This window comes from Marmota monax, unplaced genomic scaffold (assembly GCF_021218885.2).
Source record: "Marmota monax isolate L192 unplaced genomic scaffold, Marmota_monax_Labrador192_F-V1.1 WCK01_AAM20220418_F8-fsc00003, whole genome shotgun sequence".
Classification (NCBI taxonomy): domain Eukaryota; kingdom Metazoa; phylum Chordata; class Mammalia; order Rodentia; family Sciuridae; genus Marmota; species Marmota monax.
In genome coordinates, this window is record NW_026694084.1 from 5,151,435 (window position 1) to 5,170,875 (window position 19,441).

The 19,441-nt window shown below is 39.3% G+C and overlaps 1 long non-coding RNA gene across 1 annotated transcript in view; it reads right to left on the bottom strand.

Moving 5' to 3' along the window:
- Positions 1-9,684, bottom strand: part of LOC124106804 (uncharacterized) — a 60,410-nt gene extending 50,726 nt beyond the window's left edge. The window contains exon 1 of the long non-coding RNA XR_006856170.2: positions 9,566-9,684. This is a non-coding gene — a long non-coding RNA (uncharacterized LOC124106804). The remainder of the gene's footprint in view (positions 1-9,565) is intronic.
- Positions 9,685-19,441: the final 9,757 nt, after the last annotated feature.

Genomic DNA, 19,441 nt, shown 5'->3' on the forward strand with positions numbered 1-19,441 from the left:
CCTTTGAGTTCATCCTGTCTTGCATTAGCTTTTTCACCCCATCTCAACTATTCTGTACCGTATCTAGCACCACTTCAAGAAGTTTATCATAGTGGTTAATGAATAATCTGTTTTGAGAGTCATTTTTACATTTGGTTGGAAAAGGGCTAGATTAGAGGAGTGAAAGGAACATTTGCTGAGAGTTCTTTCAATTCCTGATATTATGGTTTAGATATGAGGTGTCCTGCAAAATCTCATGTGTGAGACGATGCAAGAAAGCTCAAAGGTGAAATGATTGGGTTATGAGAGCTTTAAACTAATCTTTGTGCATTAATCCCTGATAGAGATTAACTGAGTAGTAACTGTAGACAGGCAGGGAATACCTAGAGGAGGTGAGCCATTGGGGATGTGCCGTTGGAGTTTATATTTTGTCCCTGGTCTGCAGATCTCTTTCTGCTTCCTGGTGGCCATGTTCTGAGCTGCTTTCTTCCACCATGATATTCTGCCTCACCTCACCTCATGCCCAGAGCAATGTAGTAGTCAGCTGTCTATCAACTGATACCTCTGAAACTGTGAACCAAAATAAACTTTTCCTCTTCTATGTTGTTCTTCTCGGGTTTGGGGGGTCATGGCAGTGAAAAAGCTACCTAAAATACTGATGCCTTCCTACTTTCAAAGTTGTAACCCTGATGTTTCTGGATACTATCATCTAGATAAGATCACCTGAAGCCTCCACTCAACACTGGAGAAACACAAACCCCCTCTGCAAATGTCCAGGGAGATTAACACTCCCATGACCATTTACAGGTCAAAATTCTTGTTCCTGCTGCTTTCAGTTCATTTACATATCATCCTTCCATCCCAGACATTCTCCACCTGGTCTATCGCACATCAACTCAAGCATGGCATTCAACTCATCCCTCAGTTTCTACTCCTCCCCAAAAATCACACTTAGAAAAGCTATTGGTGCATGTGATACACTTGATGGAAGAGTTAGCCAAAGTGAGATGATTTCATCCTAGCAATTCACTACACTGTGGTTCAGATGTTGAACGCTCCCAAAGGCCCATATGTTAAGGCTTGGTCCCCAGTGTGGCAATATTGTGAAGCAGTAAGACCTTTAAGAGGCAGGGTCCAGTGGGAGAACTTGGGGCATACCTTGAAGGGGATAGTGGGGCCCCAGGCCCCAACTTACTCTCTTTGCTCTCTGGCTCATGATGGGTGAGTTGTTTTGTGCTACCATGTGTTCTCACAACGATATACTGCCTCATCGGGACCAAAAGCAAAGGGGCCAACTGATCATATATTGCAACCTCTAAAACAATGAGTCAAAATAAATCTTTTCTCTTTGTAAGTTGATTATCTCAGGTATTTACAGTACCTAATATACCCTGTCCTTCAAGTCTCTTTGGCCCTAACCATTAGGCATTTTTCTTACAACCCCCAGATCATTTCAATAACCTCTTGTACTCCTTTTCTTTTCATCCTCTTCCTCATTTCTTTCTGTTTAGGCTACACAAACTGCCCAAACCAAATTCTTTTCACTCCATCATGGAAAGGGTCCAGCTGACCTCAGATGCTACTGCCTCCGGCTCCAGGTATACTTTTGAACATAGTCACCCAGAATCAGCTGACCCAAAGGGACTCCCCTTCAGTGAAAGGCAGCCTTCCTAGAAAGTTATTATGGCTTACATATATTTCCTCCATTGCCCACATAAATGCATATAATAAGAAAACCACAAGCCTCTGCACTACTAAACCCAATGATGCATTCTCACGTCTCGTCCTCCTTGACTTTCCAATAGCACTCGACCCTAGTCAGTCCCTCCCTCCTCTCTGAACACTTTCCTCGTTTGGCTTCCTGGATATTGTACTCACCCCATCTTCTTCCTGCCTCCTCTGCTTGCATTCCCTACCACTCTTAACTCTACATTTCAATTCTTGGATCTAATCTCTGTTTTTAAATTGAATTTATCAACATTACACTGGATATTGTTCTTGTCTGTTCTCATGGCTTTAAATACCATCTTTTTGCAAACAATTCCCAAATTCATATCTCCATGTCAGACCTCTCCCCTAAACTCCACACTCATATCTAACAGCCATTGGATATCTTTCCTTGGCATCTTAAATTTAAGAGTCCAAACATGAAGTTCTGATTTCCACTCCATGTGACAAGTTCTCCCCAAACTTTCCCCAACTCAGTAAATGCTAGCTCCTTCCCTTCTTCCTGTTGTTCCTTCTCCTTTGAATCTTTTTTTCTAATACCTCACAACCAAGTTGTTAGCAAATCAGCTTTACCTTAAAAATACAGAGAGAACCTAACCACCCCTTACCACTTCTGTTGCTGCCACCCTGATTCAAGCCACCAGCATCTCTCTTCTGGCTCTTCTCCCCATTTCTTCCTTTGGCCCTGTCCATCCTACTCTGAACACAGCAGCCAGAGTGAGCCTATTCACATATTGAAATGCATAGCCCTTCCTGATCCAAAACCCTCCCAATTTAAAGTACCTATAGTGGTCCATAACTAAAGTACTTAATCAAAGCACTTATAGTAACCCATAAAACCCTATGTGACCTGGCCTCTGTCACCTCTCAGACCTCTCTGATTATAACCCTTCTCTCCAGCCAAGGAAACAGGCTACTCTATTACTTAACTATGCCAAGTACACTCCTGCTCAGGAGTGTACTTTGTTCTTATCTCCCCTCTGCCTAAAATGCTCTTACACTCTTCACTTCGTCATTTAGATACAGCTTTCTCAAATTGCACACCTCTCTTCCCCTTGCTGCTGCATTTCCTCCTTCATACCATAGGAGATATTTGTTTGCCTTATTTATTTCCTGTCTTCCCCACTACAATATGAGCAACTACTTTTATTGATAAAGTTCCCAGTTCTATTTCCAGAGGACAAAGTAGCCTTTGTCCCTGAGCAATGGGGAGCCACAGAAGGGTTTTGATCTGAATTAAGACCCAATCCAATTGTTCTGAACATCAATATTTGCCAAAAACAACAAATCCTTTAGGAAGATATTACTAGATCCATTTCCTTAAAAAGGAAACTTAATCTTCTAAATTCTAAAAGGCCTGGCATGTAGAAGGCACTCCAAAAATATTTATAAAAACCAGAATAGCCTTGGGACAGATTTATTGCCCCATTCTGCAGATGAAGCAATGGGAAATGAGAGTGACGACAAAACTTGTTCAGGTAGTAAGCTAACCTGGTATTCAAACTGTTTTTGCACAAGTTCAAAGACAACATTAATTTCATAAAGGAATATTGTCTTCCAGAGGGCCCCAGAGCTTTACAGACATGAGAGGTGTCTGGCACAATTCTTGGGTCTATGAAATCAACTGAAATTAATCAAGCGTTTCTGATGGTCAAGAATTTTGCATACATTATCTCATCCATTTGGTTAATGAACAAGTATGGAGAATTTACTCTGTGACAAGCTACCTGCCTTAAATTTCAAAGTTAACAAAAACATAGTTCTATTTTTCCCAACCATAAATCAAAAAACTGTACAATTCAATAAGAAAAAAAAATCACACCTATTCTAAGCACAGAGAAAAAAGGATGGGGTAAATTCATCTACAAATCAGAGAAGACTTCTCTGGAGTAGGAACATATAAACTGAATTCTTAAAGGTGAGTAGAGCCAGGCATGGTGGTGCACACCTGTAATCCCAGCAGCTCAGGAGACTGAGGCAGGAGGATCACAAGTTCACAGTCAGCCTCAGCAACTTACCAAGGCCCTAAGCAACTCAATGAGACCCTATCTCTATGTAAAATACAAAAAAAGGGGGGGGGGGGGCTGGAGCTGTGACAGTTGTTAAGCACCCCTGGGTTCAATTCCTGGTACCAAAGAAAAAAAAGTGAGTAGAAGTTAAACTGCCAAGGAGGAGAGGAGGATAGAGAGAGGAGTCAATAGATGAGATGCAAAGGCCTGTGGTTACAGGGTGCATGGTAAGTAGCAGGAACAGGAAAAAGGCTAAGGACTGGCAATCCATGATGTAGAAAGAGGCTGAAAGGTAGAGGCTGAGCCTCTCCAGGAGCTTCAGCCCAGTTGAGGTAAAGTAACCTTTGTTCCAGAACAATGGAGAGCCACAGAGGGGTTTTAATCTGAATTAAGACTCAATCAAATTTTTCCTGAGCATCAATATTTGCCAAAAACAACACATCCTTTAGGAAGATATTACTAGCCTCATTTTCTGAAAAAGGAAACTAAATCTTCTAAGAGTTCAGTGACAAGCCCAAAGTCACTTTGCTGGCAAGTAGCAAAACCAGAATGTAAATTCAGAGAAGCCCAATTTAGGCTTAGGCTCTCTCATCCGGTGAAAGAGAACAGGCAGAAATTCTAAAGATATCAACTGTTGTCCCTCACCTAGGGCAAGATGAGGGCAGAAAAATCCCAACTACTTACAGGACACCTGCAAGAACCTCTGTGTTGCACCCTTCTCTACTCACCTGCCCTGAGAAAGGGAGCCTATTCTTCAACTCTGACCCCTCAAGGTTAATCTTCCTGGTCCCCTGGGCCAAGGCAAAGATGACCAAAAAAGATTTCCAGCCTGGGTGCAATTGAAAGGATACTAATGTGTATTTGCTCCAAGAATCTCAATGGGTTCTATAGTCCCAAAAATTACAGAAAGAGGTTACCTCAAGTCTGCATTTCACTTAGTTTTTGTTTTATTTTGTTTGTTTTTTTCCAAAAGCCAAATACAGGAGGGAGAAAACTGGATTTGTAAGAGAAAGACCTGGTTTCAAGTCTTAGCTCTGCCATGTGAAACCAGAGCTTCAGTGTAAATTGCTGAAGAACCCTTTACAGGATTGCATGAATGTAGATAATGAGTATGAATGTGTTGTAACACTTCAAATATGAGATCATCCTTGTGGATAAATTCCAATTTTCACATAAGACAAGACAGTTTTCTTGCTTCTCCTTTCCAGTTCCTCCTCCTGCAGGCTGACCCATGAGTGTTGGAGTTGGGAGGCTGCAGAGTGCTGCCTCAATATTCTCTCCCACTACCTAGGAAACACTCTGTAGGTGATCATATCTGATTCTATAACCTATATATGGCAATCTCAAAGCCTCTCACTGGAATTCCAGAGCCATTTCCCAACAAGATATCACACTTAATGTCCTGCAAGTATCTCAAATTCAGTTCAAAATGCAACTTGCTGTCTTTCTTCTATCCTTAACACCATGAGGTCCTCTTGGTGAATAGTACCATAAACCATTCTCTCTCATCCTCCCTATAAACTTTGAGTCATCATAATAGAAGTAACATTTATTGAGAACTTACTGTCAGGCACTGTGCTATGTATTTTATATACATTTTCTGGTTTAAGCACTAGAACAGCCATATGAGATTATACATTCATTCATTAGCAGCTTTATTTCATAGAGAGGGAAAGTGAGGTCTTTTTTAGCAGGGGAGGGTACCGGGGATTGAACTGAGGGGCACTCGACCACTGAGCTACATCCCCAGCCCTATTTTGTATTTTATTTAGAGACATGGTCTCACTGAGTTGCTTAGCACCTTGCTTTTGCTGTGTCTGGCTTTGAACTTGCAATCCTCCTATCTCAGCCTACCAAGCCACTGGGATTACAGGCATGCACCACTGTGCCTGGCAGGAAAGTGAGTTTTTGAGTGATATTGAATATCCTCTCATGGAGACTGGGGCCGTATTACTTCAGAGTCTAGCTTGTTCACATCTTCATTTCACATCCAACTGACTGGTCATCAAAACCTCTTAAATTTTGCCTGGAAAATAAACATCTCAATTCTAGCCAGCCCTTCCTTTCTGTTGCTACTGCCAATTACTTAGTCTTGACTTTCAGTATCTGTTACTCAGAATTATTATTTTAATTAGCAATTAGTTGCAATACACTTACTATGCATGAGGCATTGTCTTAAGCACTTTATAAATATTAACTTTTAATTCTCCTAGAAACTCCATGAGGTGGACTTTTATTATCTCTGATTTATAGATGGGGAAATAAGTAACCTTCTCAAGATCACATAGCTAATAAATGATGAAGTTGGGACTTGAGCCCAAGACCCTGGCTCGGGCTGTGATCTTAACGAAAACATCATGGTGTCCCTTCAATGTCATTATATAGGATCCTTGGTGTCTTCCCTACAACCAGCCCTCTACCCAGCCTCAATTCTAGAATCTGTTTTATGAAAGTGTAACTTGGTACCTTTCTCCTACTTATAGCCTCATTGGTTTTCTCTTCTTGGACCCTGTCTTCTTCAGTAGAGCCTTTTATGATCCAGGTGTGAAGGAACATCTGGTCTTCTTTCCCATTGTGCACTCCACCAATCTCTGCTCTTCTCTGTGTCCTTTCCTGCCTCCTATCCCCTCTGAAAGAAGTCCACTCACCCTTCAAGACTCAAATGTCATCTCCTCTTAAGGGGATACATTCCTTTGTTTTAAGAACTTATTGCACTACATTTATTAAAATTTCAACCTTCTCCTCGGCACACCATCTCACCCTGCAGCCCCACACCTCAAACAGTGCTCCAGAGCCGAGACCTGTCATAGGTATCATTTCAGCACTTGCAGTAGTTCTCAGGACATAGTGGGTACAAAGTCCATAATTGCTGGATGACACATAATGCCTATATGATTTGTCCAGAACCTCCAAGAAAGATATTGGAATACTAGTGCTCTGAAATTGTAATGTGAGTAGAGTAGATGTAAGTAGTTTTAAAAAACGTAAGGAAAAGATTAAAAGCTTGCATTATTTTTATGGACAAATCAAAGTTCAATGCAGATACACACAACTGGAGAAAATAATTAGAGCCATCCTTTGGGGGAGTTTTCTTGTTTGACATTCACTACATGACCGCAGCACGCCGCCTGGTAGCAAGAGCACACACGTGACTTCCCCACCTTCCTGGGGCTTATGTTTCTGGGGAGAGTAGAACATCTGCATGGAATTCATGCTCACAGATACTCCACAAACATTCACGGGTGCCTTTTCATGGTCACTTAGTCTTCGGTTCTGATTTTCCCTGTTTTGTTTTGTTTTGTTGTTATTGTGTTGTTTTTACTTCTCGATTCAGTTTGCCAATGACAGTGACAGTAAGCATTCACTGAGCTGTGAACCTGGCACTGTGCTAAGACTTCTGTCAAAATCAGATTTCTCTCTTGCAAGCCGTCAGAGTGAAATAAAATTGCTGGATCTGAAGGTCAAACTGACAGTAAACATCTTTGAAATTGTATTCCTTGAAAAGCGCCCATCTCTGGTGTTATTATCACATGTGCTATGATTCCACATGGGAGCTGCAGCATCAAGAGGCTAAGCAGCCCTGATTTTGAAACACACTACTGAGTTACAACATATGCTCCCACCTACTAGACCTTGTTCTTTACAATACATGTTGACAAGCCTTTTCAGTGTTTATCAACCTAAGGAATAAAAAGAATGCAGCAAATTATTTCCATTTGCATATTGGTGACCCCAGAGAGTTGATCATCTCTTTATTTATCTTTTGCTTTTTTTTTTTTTTTTTTTATTGTTGGTTGTTCAAAACATTACATAGTTCTTGATATATCATCTTTCACTGAGAGCCACAGCCAAGTAGGAATGACGCATGGCATTTTTGGTTGAAAGGTGACCCCAGCAAGCCATTGAGATGATAATGATTATGTTAAGATTTGCATTCAATTGGAGATTAGACCCCTGCTGTCCACCTAGGCCTGCTACTTTCTCCTGGAGAGTTCCCATTGGTTGGGGAAGTGTGGTAGGAGAGATTTCCGGAGGAGGGATTTCCTGTTGGTGTAGTGTGTCCCAAGAGAACCCCGCATGCATGGTTCATAGGGGAGAATTCCCAGGGAGCATGTGTGGAGTGTGCTGGTGGAGTTCAGAAATAAAGTTTGTTCCTGCTTCAGTGGCTTGTGATTTGTGCCCAGCCACACTGTGGCAATGTTTGGACATTTTCCTTCCCTACTCTGTGAATTATCTGTTTATAAATTTTGCCCATTCACCACTGGATTTTCTGATCCTGATCAATTTGAGGATGTTCTTCACACTTCAGAACTTATAACCTCATGGAGGCACAGCACTGGAAATGACATAATGTACCCCACAGGGGAATGCTCAGATATATTGTGACATCGACATGCTATTGAATATGGTATTGAAAAGCAGAATTAGGTTTATTTGTATTCCCTGGAGAGAAGTCCAGGACTTATTGTCAGTGAAAGGAAGCAAGTTGTAGGTAATTAATTCAGTTTGAAAGCATATTTTTTTATTTCTAGGAATTGGAAAATAAATCCTACTGTATGCTTTATGTATATGTGTGTATACATACATATATGTATATATATGTATATGCACATACATATACAATATATTTATATAAATCCACATTTAATAGGTCTGTTTGTAAGAACACAGAGAAAACTATGAAAGGCTACATGCCAAACTAATATCTCTAGAAGAAGAGAGTGCCTCTGTAGTCCATGATTTGCATCAATGAGCTTGTATTACTAATATTTTTCAAAACACATTAAAAACTATAAATTTTTAAATATAAACTCTGACCATCTTTACCCAATCTTTCTTATATAGGGGTGTTCAGTTCCTTTTTAAAAATGCCAGAAACTAGAAAATGTACAGGCCATTTAATTTTACCTGACCTTCAAAAAAATGTTTCAGTCTCCTTAAATTAATTTAGAGGACCCTATTCCTTTCTTCTGAGTTATCAATGACATACATGTAAACCAAATTTCTCTCCTTCACCCAAATTCAAGGACATATTAAACCTGAAATATGAGAATGTAAACCAAAGGAGGAGGAAAGGTAGAAGCCTTGGAGGGTGAGTCCTGTCACTCCCAAGCTGGCCTCTTCCTCACTGTGGTTACCTTGGCAAACTGAAGGGTGTCAAGTGCTCTGCAGAGCCACAGAAAACTTCCCCAGGTGAAAATGGTGGAAATGCACCTCAATTGCCCAACTGCCCACTGATTACAACAGCTGTTCCCTGAAAGGATTTTTTTTTTTCTGTTTAATGTCTTTTCTTCCTCCTTTTAACAAAGAAAATGCCTCTGGAAAAGGCATTAGGACTAGAACTGATGCACAATTGGCACCTTTCTGAGAATGAGTTTATTTGTTTCTCCCTCTGGAGTAGGGCTTAATAAGAGGGAAAGGGCCAAGAGTCACCTACATTGGAGGAAGTTATAAGGACAGCACTGGAGGAAGAAATCAGAAGCCACAAGCATGAACAGAAAACCTTGGCATAAATCACCCCTTTGCTTGAAGTGAAATAACTATCTTTGACACAAAACTGTCATGGTAGGAGTAGGAAAGGGAGAACATTAAAAAAGAGAGGGGCTCCTGTAATCTAACTCACTGATCCGCTGATAGGTTTGGATCCTGAATGGAGAACTGCTTACGTCAACAAAGGCCACCCTTCCCCTCAACGCCCCGCCATCTCAATCTTTCAGCACCATCTAACATCCTTTGTGGAAGAGATAAGGGATGTAAAAATAAATAAATATAATCCAGTCTCAATCAAGTTATTTAATACATCTCAACTACAGTTCTTTCAAGAGTAACATGAGTGTAAGAATACTTACCTTTCTGAATTAGGGGAGGATTAAATAAAATCATGCAGGTCTGACTCAATGTCTTGTCTTTGGTAGAAGTTAGCACCCTTCCTGTTGAGCAGGGGACAGTACAGTCAGGGCAATCCAAGGGAAGGTCAGGGCTTGGGACAGCTGCCCTGCTCTTCTATTAAGGCCAGAGTATTTTTGGATGCACAATCTATGTTAATTTGCGTAATCTCCCGCCTACTCTGTGCTTACTCTGGGGATAAATAGATGACTTCAGCCGTCAGCACTGTCACTCCATCCTTCTCCAGAGTGCCAGGAACATGTTTCAAAGAGAGAAGGGAAGAAAGAAAGGATGAAAGAAGGAGGGGTGCACAGGAGAAATTGGTCTGTCAAACAAGCTAGCAAGCTAATGTTCTTAGTAACTGGCACATTTACCCAACCAGGAACCCTGGGAATATGGCAGAAATTCAAAGGGTTCCACAGCACATCTAAATAGGAGCTCTCTCACTTCTCCTTGCCTTTTGCCATGAGTGTTGGGCTGGCATTAAACCAAGGAAATCCTATTTGTTTCCTGTTTAGATGGTCCTCCATCTTCCTCACCAAGTACCACGAGACCTTCATGTGGTGTAGAAGATATCGTTCCACACCCAGCTGGAGTTATTTTTCAAGATCCTCTATCCAGGCATGAGTCAGACTTAGAATGAAGAATTCATCCTACTGGGAGAAAAGATTACAAACTGAAAGAAGAAAGAACCACCATATCCTAAATAAATCTGCCCCCAAATCAACTTTTTTAATTGTCATTTGTTGGGTGAGGGGGTGAGTAGAAAAGAGAATTAGAAAGTTTAAACTAATTTTTCCTCTGTTTAGTTTGCTTCTTGTGCACTATCTAGATTTGATCCTCTCTTATACTGGTCCTTGCTCTTGCTGTGTCTCAGGTATCAGGGGCCAACCCCTGCCACTTCCAGCAACATGGAAGCATTCTGAAGCATAACACACACACAGGTGCCCCTCTTATTCTAGCATCCTCTGTTTTCTTTTGCAGCAAAAGTCTTAAGGAGTTGCCTACCCAGCCTGTCTCCTCTTCCCCATGTCTCATTTATTCTTGTTCTCTATGGTTTCATCCATCGTTTCCCAAAATCTCCTCCTAAACAAATCCAACAGTTTGGACATAACAACTCTCTCCTACCCTCCTCCATCCTGGGTACCACACTCATCTTATTTCTCTTCGCTTCTGCCCAGCCCAGCCAGCTTCTCCCCGCTGTGGATGTAACTTTCCTTTTCTCTTCTTCCATTCTTCAATTCTTTATTTTGTCCTGTCTTTGAGGCATGTTCTTGGAACTTACGGAAAGAAATGGAGTGATGGTATTCATGGCTGAAGTCATATATTTACCTCCAGGATAAATTCAGGATCCCCAGGGTTCTTTGCTCCTTCATGTTCATGTCAGGAGCCAGTCATGGGCTATGAGTGTGAGCTGAGAACATTTGAGCACATGAGGGGACTGGACTGACATTGCTTCTCTAACTGGGCTGTGCGACAACGTATGTCCTTTTGGCTTGCTCTGCTTTTGATCCCACATAGCACCTGAGATGGGCGTGGCTTTCCGAGATGTCAGTCAAATCTGCTGACCACAAGACATCACCAAGCAAACCCCTGAAACCTAATCCCTTGCCTTATTTGGGTTGAACTTTCTTGAATGTCTTTCTCCCCAGTAAATAGAGGGTTTTCAGGTGTCACTCTTTCCAACAGGCCCTTCAGGTTGAGAGCTGTCCCTGATTTCTGCAAGCAAAAGGTATTTCTGTGTGTTGCATGCTTCTTTCATCATTTTCTTAGTTATTGAGATAGTCAGCACCTGTGAACCCAGTTCAGGTCACCAGCCTGGCTAGCTGGTGATAATGAGACACCAAGATTTGTGATTTGTCCACAGCCACCCTTATGTTATAAGAGCTGCTGTTCCAGCCCTGGGCTCCCTATTTCAACCCTGGTATCATTTGTCCTGCACACACTGACCTCTTATCAGTCACCCAAAGAGCACTCTAGTGTGTGAGTTTCTGCACAACATGGAGCATGTTGGCATCCTGAGGCAGCTACCACCTGCCTATCCAAAGTGAAGCTAATCACCATTATCACAGAGCACAGAGGAGCACAGAACTGTTCATTCCTCTTTAAAGTGGGAATGACAGTGTATTGCAGGACTCTTCTTTATATTTCTATTTTAGTAAGCTTTTTCACTGCTGTGACTAAAAGATCTGACAAGAACAATTTTAGGGGAGGAAAAGTTTATTTAGGGGCTCACAGTTTCAGAGTTCTCAGTCCATAGGCAGCCAGCTCCATTCCTCAGGGCTTGAGGTGAGGCAGAACATCATGGCGGGAAAATGTGGCAGAAGGAAGCAGTTTGCATGATGATCAGGAAGCAGAGAAAGGGATACTCCATTCATCAGATACAAAATATATACCCAAAAGGCATGCCCCCCAATGCCCTACCTTCTCCAGCCATACCCTACCTGCCTTCAGTTACCACTCAGTTAATCCCATCAAGAAATTCATTCACTGATTTATTTGGTTAAGATTCTCATAACCCAACATTTCTCCTCTAAATCTTGCATTGTCTCAAACATGAGCTTTTGGCAACACCTCATATCCAAACCACAACCCCTTCCAAAACAATATAAACATGTTTAATGGTCTGCAGGCCCCAATTTTAAATAAATTACCAAGTTTCAAACTCTGCAAAGACTTTTAAAAGTAGATATTCACTTCAATTGCTAGATGAACATTAATTTGAATTACAATATGCTCTTGAGTTTCTAGAGTGATTAACCCCTGCAGATTCTCTGCAGTCCTTCTCTGTCCTGAGCAATGAGTCCTGGGTTGGTGCAGGTGAGGAAGAACCCATGTCTGGCTGAAATTAAGCACCAGTGATCTAGAAAAGAGTTCACCACTAAGTGAGAATATATATTTTTGTGTGCCACTTTTTAGGCAACCACAATCCAATTGCAAGGGATGAAAAATATTTCAAATACATATATTAAATTAATTTGTTTTTTAAAATTTCATTTAAAAGTTTTTAGCATCATATTATTCTAATAATTTTGAATTACCATTTCTCATGGTCCTGAGAGAAAAACCTGATCGAAGATAGAATGATTTCAGCCAAATTAGGGTCCAAGATTTGCTTGAAGAGCATTCTTGGGCTTGTTGCCTCTGATTCATCACATGTAAAATGGGGATAACAGGATTCCTAATTCATAGAGTTGTTATTGTGAGGACCAAATAAGATCAAATAAGTGGTTGAAAGAGTGCCTGGTATACAGTAATCATTCCATAACTCTCACCCATTAATATTACTCTGTTATTGTTTTATTTTTCTTATCATCGGATTTTCCACATCTTTGCTTCCCCATAATAGCAAAAAATAGCAAAAAAATACATTTTAAAAATATATTTTCTGCATGTGGGATCCACTCGGAGGACAGACATGCATATACCTTCTCCCAGTTATTTTCTCCTTTAAGACTATTCAAAGCAAATCATTTCTCTTTCTTCATTCACACCCTGAACAAAAACATTATTTAAGAAGGCTCTTGGAGAGAGTCCCGGATGGTGTTCCCAGTTGCACCCCTGCCTTCCTATGTCATTTTGTTCAAGTCATGTCTCTAATCTTCTGCCGCCAGAATATTTCATGATCCCTGGCAGTCAAGCAAAAAGTTGAGAGTGATTACAGGAGAGAAGCCCTGTCAAATGATTTGGGTCTTTGTTTGAGAGGTAGTGGGTCTAAAACTTGGTTTTACTCTTATTTTGTGCCCTGAGGGTAGAAAGGGGTAAGGGAGCTAAGCATTCTTTGCCCAGATGTCTCCAATCAGGATTAGGTTCCCTGAGTCATTTCTAAGATAAAATCTAGATTGCCTTACTCACACACCTTGAGATAAGAGGGAATATCTGTAAAACAATAGAAATTTTGGAGCTGGTTCCCTGATGTGGTCATTTATGTGACAAATTTCCCCCTCCTCCCTATATTTTTCTCCCCATGATTTCCTCTCAGGAAAGCAATATTTTCAGTTGTTCTGGACAGATAGCAGCTTGACTGATCGACTGACAGATGATAGACTCTCATTAAAGGATCATTAATGCCACATATTAGTAAATTCATTTTCACCCTTAATAGAAATAAAAAAAATTTTCATTTGCTAATGAAAGAAATTTTGTAGACATAAATTTTAGACATACTATAGGAAGCCTCTGTACCTCCAACATAACCATAATCAATACAGTTCAAAAAAGCTTTTTTAGGTATCTTTATCAGAGCAGGATTTTTATTCCAAATAGTCTAACTGTATGGCCTGTATTTTAAAACTCTGCTATACTATGTGCTATTCTGGTAGATGACAGCTGTCACCTCTTTGTCAATGCCTTATAATTCTCTAGCTGTAGCTACAAACTCTCTCAAGCCCCAGGAACATATTCCTAATGAACTAAAAAGTATCTTTACTTTAGCATCTGACTACATATCACAAACTAAACTGCTAATCAATCACTTTTGCCCCCATGTTTCCATGACACTCGGAATAGATCGCCATTATGGTCCTTGTCACACTACAGTTTAACAAGCTACCTATGTATCAATCCTACTTTCTCAAATGTGAGTTCCCACAAGACAGAGATCTTTGGAAAAGATCTGTTTAGCGCACAATCACTTTGACAAATAGGTATTGAAGGTGATTATCAGATGTGGTAACTGCTTTTATGACTAAGGTTAATCAGAACTAGGACTATCAAACAAAAAGTGGGGAGACCCTGACTATGTTGGGGTAAGAAAAGGATAAAAAAGTTCAAAGGGCAGAGGACAGAGGACAGAAGAAATCCTGTGAAGCTCCAAAGTGTCCCTGACTGCCTTTGCCACTTACATGACAGTTCTCTTACCAATGGATTTTGCCACTGTGGGGGAATTTCATGTTCAAAGTCTCAGGGAAACCTGATACTTCTTCCTTTTCAAGAGGGTCAAATGTCAAGCAATCACAGAGGGTGGATCAGATTCATAAAACTTCACCAAGATGGTTTGGTCCCTTGGAGTCTCATTCCAGTCAAAAACATCCTAGCATGTTGAGGAAATCAAGGCTGTCACCTCCCAGAGCTGTGAAACTCACCTCTCCCCCATGGCTCTCAGGTGTTTCTGAAGACCTACCCAGGAAAAGGGGTTCTCATGGTGGAAAGAGGTACTATTCCAAAATAACAGAATCTCCCACTTTGAGAAGGGCCTGTAGATGAAGCAACATTGTTGTAAAAGGTGCCATAATTAGGGCAATCATATAACTTATTTTTCAAACAGAGATACTTTTGAAATGAGACACTAATAATAATTACACAGAGGCAACAGCATAAACCAGAACTGTCCTAAGCAGACCAGGACAAAGTTACCCAAGCTACAGAGAAAAAATGAGGGTTAGGAATGTGTGTACAACTCTGTTCTTGTCCAATCCCAGTGCTGATGAGTAAACACAGAATATTCTCAGTTAACTGGATCCTATTGTTGCAAGAATTTGTGCCAAATGCCGATACTTTAGATGATCTTCAATCTATACTGATTACTTCATACATCAATAATTGGAATATCTGGGGATAGAGGCATAATGGATTTTGACTGTCTATATAAATCTTCTCTATCCAATTATTCTCTCCATCTTTCAGCAAACTTTTGTTGAGCATCAGGTACAATTTGGGAACTAATTAGAGCTCTGGGTAGGGCAATTACAAATATGAATGGCACATACCTTCCCTCCAAGAGCTGGCATGCTAGTAGGTGAGATACATGAAACCAAATAATTACATTGCAATATATTTAAATGTCAAAAGCACATATTTCCCAAGAGGGCATACATGGCTAGTTAAAATTCTTGAGGCTGCTGGGATCTCTCATTATACTATGCCATCTTTTTGTGATGTGAAACGCAGGTAAATTGTCATTCTTCTTTGCCTCATTTTTCTTACTGAGGTCTATTTGTATCTTAGTTCGCAACATGTACTTAAGATTTATAAAATTACATGTATTTAAATATCTTCCATAATTCAGGTTGTTAACTAAAAAAGAACTCTCCTCTTTCCTCTCTTTCTTCTAGCTTTAAATTACATGGTTCTCTGATTCTCCTTTGCCTTTTATTCCACATGAGTAAAGGTTTGCTTTGCAGGAGTACTTATTAAGAAAATACGGCCATCTCAGCCAAATTGCAAAATACACCACACAGATTTGAGTGGGAAGCCTGATGAATGAATACTCTGAAATTCCCCTTCACATCAGAACTGCTGGAATATCTCAGCTTCAAAGCAGGGTTTTCTTTCTTTCTTTCTTTCTTTCTTTTTTGGTTGGCATTTTGTTTGTTTGTTTGGAGTATCAGAGATTGAACTCGGGGTGCTCAACCACCATACCACATCCCCAGTCCCTATATATTTTGAGACAGGATTTTGCTGAGTTGCTTAGGGCCTTACTAAGTTGCTGAGGCAGGCTTTGAACTTGTGATCCTCCTGCCTCAGCCTCCCAAAACACTGAGATTACAGCCATATGCCACCACCATACCATTTTGGCTTTTTGTCTGTTTTGTTTTTAATGACCTTCTCTTTTGAAGAATTTAGAATTCTATAATGTACGATAGATTAACTCCCTTCTGAGAGTTGCTTCATGTGCTTGTTTTCCCAACTGGTTTTTAGATGCAAATATCATTTTCAGGTTTTGTGTTTACAGCCGTCTAAGAATTGGAAGACATATTACATACATTGGTTCACTTATTTACATTTCCTTTCAAAGCAAGAAAGCCTTTCAAATGGGTATGTTTATTTAAGAAAGATGGACAGTGAAATCAATTTATGCCTTCCTCTATCTGATGTCTTGGATTATTTCCTTAGTTTTACATGTGGTAAGATGCAATTTGATGAACATCTGTGACATTATCCACCCAGCAACTCCCTCCAAATTCTCCTGAGATCTAATTCCTTGAGCCCTTCTCCATGTACCCTAGCCTCCCAAGCTACCCTGGCAGTCACAGAGTCTTGCCTGACCCAACTCCTTGCTGTAGGGATGGGTTCAGAGTGGATATCTAACCAGGATGTACCCTGCTCCCTGCCTAGTCTTCAGCTTCACCATTGACAGTCTTGAGCCAACAGAAATGCCTCAGGATTTTTTGAAAAGTGCTATGACAGACATTCCTATCTGGCAAAAGGATAAGTCATAATATGTAAAATCTATCGGTATTTATACTCAGAGGTCTTGAGAATTCCACACTCTTTCTACCTGTGAATTACCAACCCTCTTCTTAATAAAAAGATTAGTCCTATTTTTTAGCTATTCTTATTTGCATAAGATGATTTTATTGTTAATTTAATTGCATTCTCTGAATATTAATGAGGTTGTTTATTGGCCATTTGATTTTCATTTTATTTTTATTTTATTGTATTTGTACCAGGGATTGAACTCAAGGGCACTCAACCCCTGAGCCACATCCCCAGCTCCATTTTGTATTTTATTTAGAGACAGGGTCTCACTGAGTTCCTTTTTTGGGGTCTGTTTTGTTTTTAATGACCTTCTCTTTGAGTTCCTTAGCACCTCGACATTGCTAAGGCTGATTTTGACCTTGTGATCCTCTTGCCTCAGACTCCCAAGCTGCTAGGTTGACAGGTGTTTGCCACTGCACCATTTTCTGTAAATTCTTCATTCATTTTCTTTACATTTTATATTAGGATGTTGCCCTTTTTCCTATTGATTTGTAAAAGTTCTTAAAGTTTGTGAATATTAATTTTTATCAGATCTATATGTCAAAATTCTAGAATTACAAAATAGAGAGTTTAATAGTCAGAATTCAGCTATGTATTACTAATAAGAGGTACACACAAACCAAATGACAGAGAAAGGTTAAAAATATAAAGATGGACAAACACACCAAGAGAGCACTAACAATCAGAGGAAATTTGACAAAATAAAATTCATTTAAAACAGAATTCAAAACAAAATATAAAAAATAAGCAGCCAAAATTTTTGACCTTTAATAGAAATAACAAATCTACATAGAAAATATAAGGACAAAAGACAACAAGGCTATATGTCAATGGCTGTTCACTCAACAGCATAGTTTTGAAATACAGAGAACAGATACTATAGAACATGTAAAACATAATTATTCCAGGAGACCTTAAAATACTTGCTCTGAAATCAACAGACCATTTAGATGCTCACAGGGATATTCATAACATTTTGCACATGCAAAGGAAGAAAATTATATGTTTTCCAAAAGTCATTACATACTTCTTGAAGAAAATTAATCATCAAGCTAGAAAGCTAAATTTTATTAAATTTTATAAATAAGAACGTATGCTGAGTACAATTCTGTGTATAGTAAAATCAAAATAAAAGTAAATAATAATATCAAAAAGTAAATAAAAATAATGCCTATTTGGAAATTTTAAAACATTCTTCTAAATAATTATTGGATGAAAAAAGAAACCAAAATGGAAATGACAGATTTATGAAATGTTTGACAAAGAGAACAACATATCAAAATCTTTGGACTGCAGCTCACATGCTTTTTTAGTACACAAATTTGCTTTAAATAATAAAAAAAAAGAGGGGCTGAGGTTGTGGCTTAGAAGTAGAGCACTTGCCTCACACATGTGAGACCTTGGGTTCAATCCTCATCACCACATAAAAAAATAAATAAATAAACAAAATAAAGGTATTGTGTCCTTTACAATGAAACAAAAAATTAAACTAAAAACAATTTTTAAAAAAGCTTAAAAGCCTAATAAGGATTTAAAGTATTGATTAATGCTTTCAACCAATATGTCCAGGGATTATGAACAAATCAAACATAAAGAAAATTTAATAAAGAGAAAGGAAAATAATAAATAAAATAAAAAGCAAAGCTTCCTTTTAAAAGCCAATGTAAAGCATGAACTTTTATAAGCAAAATATAGAAAAGACGCAAACACCATTAGAAAAAACTAGCCATTATACGTATGCAAAATTTAAGATATAAATTCAAAGGATCCTTTTCTAGGAAGATATAAATCATCAAAATCAAATCAAGAAAAGTAAAAAAGCATGAGTAAATCCATGCCCACAGAAGGAAGAACTTAATCAACAGACGAAACTTTATGCCACACCCAGGTGATTTTTATATACAAATTTTACAAAACATCTATCGAAGAGATTCTATTATGAAAACTATTTTTGAGGGCATAGAAAAAAATGGTAGAAAGCTCCTCCTCAACTCATCTGTGGAGACAAATACTAACAAAAAAAATTATAACACAAAGCAGAAAACTATCAATGATTCTCCGCAATGCAAAAACATTAAATAAAACAGATCAAGTCCAAATCAGCAATGTATAAAAAGGTTATTCATCAAGACCAATGAGAGTTTATGAAGGAAACTAAAAATGGCCACACATTCATTTAAATATGAATTAATAGTAACAGAATTAAGGAACAAAACACATACACTTGGAACCAAGCACTCTTTTAGGCAACAGGGATGCAGCAGTGAACAAAACAGGTGACATCCCTCCCCTCATGGAGCTGATAGTGTAGTGGAAGATAAAAAACAAGCAAGGAAATAAAATATAGATATGTCAGAGGCTAATAAAAGCTGTAAAGAAAAACTAGACAGCAAAGCAGGACTGAGAGAAAATATTTTTAATGGAGAGGTCAGGGAAGAGTTACTGAAAATATGACATTAGGCAAAACCCTTAAAGAGATGCGAGAGTGATAGAGCATGAACATGTCACAGAGGTAACAAGGAAGGCTGATCATGTGGGGCCTCAGACGACACTAAGGATTTTAGTTTTGCTCTAAATAAGCTGGAAAAAAACTGTGGATGGATGTTAGCAGAGACATGATCTGAGTTACAAATTTACAT